Here is a 2,837-nt window from a genome sequence, read left to right on the forward strand (position 1 = left end):
CCATGTGACCAGGAATCACCATTGCTAGAGCTGGAATGGTCGGAGCTAGATTCGCTGGAGCTGAAATGGCTAGAGCTGCTGGAGCTTCATGTTGTTGAGGTGGACGATATTTGGTGGAGTCATTCACTTGAGGATCAATGCTCAATGAAGTCACCATTGAGGATATTCAAGAATCTTGAAGAGTGTTATAGTGTAAATATTAGCTGTGTTATAGTGTGAATATTAGTTACGTTAAAAATTAGGATTAATTAGTTGATTTAGTTTCCTAGAATAACTTCTCTAGTTGTGTATAAATAGATGTTATATTTTCAAAACAAAATACAATTCTCTTCACATCTCATTACATGGTATCAGAGCAGAGCCAGTGTAACGACCCAAAATTACTAATAAGGCTGAAGGGCCTTGATTAGTGTGTCGAGAGGGCATAACTGGATTATTAGTGATTTAAATGATTAAAATCATGTTTATATTATTATTTGGATATATGTGATGCATGACTATGTGTATTAGTATGCATGTAGGCCCTGATTAGGTTATAAGGGCATATTCGTAATCTTGGCCCGTTGAGGGCATAAATGTAAATATTTGTGATAAATTGTTGAGAGCACATTATTATGTGGATATATTTGTAACTTGTGACACGAGGCGATCCTAGTGAGCGGTCTAGCGAAAAGTCACGGTGGGAATTTATACCCGGCTCGAGGCTAGCCTAGGGGTATTTCTGGGAATTTAGGAAATATATTGGATTCTATTTGATATTGAGAAATTTTATTCCCAAAATTTGAAAATGATGACATGGCAATAAAAGTGACAAGTGGCAAGAAATGGCTGAGTTAATTAATCTGGTGATATTACTGATATGAAAATTGCTTATCTGGTTTGGAAGTGATTTGTCCGACCTGGTAGAATTTATGTCCGACCGGTAAAGATTTTTGACTAACCAGTCACCTGTCTTGGCCGTCCAGTTAAGTGTTTGGCAGACCAGTTAAGTGTTTGGCCGACCAGTTAAGTGTTTGGCTGACCAGTGAAGTATTTGGCCGACCGGTGGAGTGCATGGCTCACCAGTCAGCTGTTTTGGCCGAGCAGTCTTTCTTCAAGGAGTGAAGTTGGACGACTAGACAGATCATCGTTATGCAAGTGAAATTCCAGTAATGGCTTCGGCTAGAATTAGTCGTACCTACGCGAGAATCTCTCAGATTATCCCAAAGAAGTCGCATATTGTTGTATTTTAAATGTTATTATTAATTAAATATTGTGAGAGTAACAGAAATATCCCGATTATGAGGGATTTCGGTTTGTACGATCCTGAGCCTATAAATACATAGCTCATGGCATCATTGAGGGATTCGAATTCTGATTTTCCTAAGAGAGTATTTGTATTCTGAGAGAAATATTTTATTCTTTTCATTTACACTGAAGAAACTCAATTGACACAGGTTCATTTGATCTTGAGTGTAGATCCATAAATCATAACTCTAAGTGGATTAGGCTATTACCAACATATTGGGGCTGAACCACTATAAAAATCATCAATGTCGTTTTTTCTCTTGAAGGTTTATTGTAATTTTGACGTCTACTCATCGTTGGCCAAAATCGTGGTCAACATTTTGGTGCTTTCATTGAGAGCCTAAAGAGAAAAACACACAATTACCGTATTATTATGGCGCCCAAGAACACCAATGCGGCCTCCAAGAAGCCAGGCTCATCTAAAGAGCCTGCTAGATCAGAAGGTCCTAGCCCTCAAGACCATGAAAATGAGCCCAGGGTCTTTCTCGAGGAGATGACTCCAAAGGTTGAACAACTCCAGGAAGCCATGGGGGCCTTCCAAGAGGAGATGGCACAATTCAACGCCCAGGAGTCATTCGCTGAAGAGATGGCCAGACAGAAAGCTGCGTTTGAGCAGCAAAGACGGGAGATGGACGCCAGGAGCGAAGAGATCAGGCCGATAGGCAACACCGCGAGGCTGCACTCACTCTGGAGCCGGCTATGCAGTTGACCCAGGCCAATGCCCAAGCTGCAGCACAAGGAGCAAGGACTACGAATGTTGGTCGAAAAACCACTGACAGACCCAATTCTCGAGGGCTGAATAGAAGCGGGAGTAACCCTCCTGGTCGGGAAGATGATGGGGTCTGATCTGGCACTGCCTCGACTCATAGGGGGAACTCTAGAACCCCCTCTAGGAGCCACCGATCAGAAACTTCTAGATCCGGGAGTCACCGATCGGGCAGTAAAAAGACTCCGCTCGGGCAGGAACAAACCAAAACTCCTTGAGGTAAAAGAGCTTCGCACTTCAAGGATGGGCATGGTCATGATGAAGCTGATAGTCATCACACCAACCAATCGAAGGAAAAAGATGACAACGGCCAGCAAGGAGGAAAAGACTGCCCAGCGCAGACAGGGAAGCCACCACTGCATCCCAACCAGCAGCGCAGTGGGAAGGGGGACGTCCCGCGCGGTAAGCCTTCCGAAAAAACTCAGAGCACAGTGTTCGACCGATTGGGGAGTCGTACCTCTCAAAAGGATTTAAGAGATGTCATTGTCGACAGAAGAAGGACCATCCCAGTCGAAGGGCGAGATCCAACCCGACCTACTAGTCAAGTAGAAATACTTGATGACGGTGCGCTGGATAGGAACGCCCGACCATGCGGTCCAGACCTTGAGCCCCCAGCAGTCGCCCCAGGCATCCTGGCCCAGCTTGATGCGCTAACGGCTGCAGTTCAAGGTTTGTCGAAATGACCTTCTGCAATCGATCCGGTAGACCACAGGAGTGGTAGCCCATTTTGTGCTCGAATTAGGGCAGCCCAGCTGCCAGCAAAGTATAAAGCACCGGTACTGCC

This window comes from Humulus lupulus, chromosome 1 (genome assembly GCF_963169125.1).
Source record: "Humulus lupulus chromosome 1, drHumLupu1.1, whole genome shotgun sequence".
NCBI lineage: Eukaryota > Viridiplantae > Streptophyta > Magnoliopsida > Rosales > Cannabaceae > Humulus > Humulus lupulus.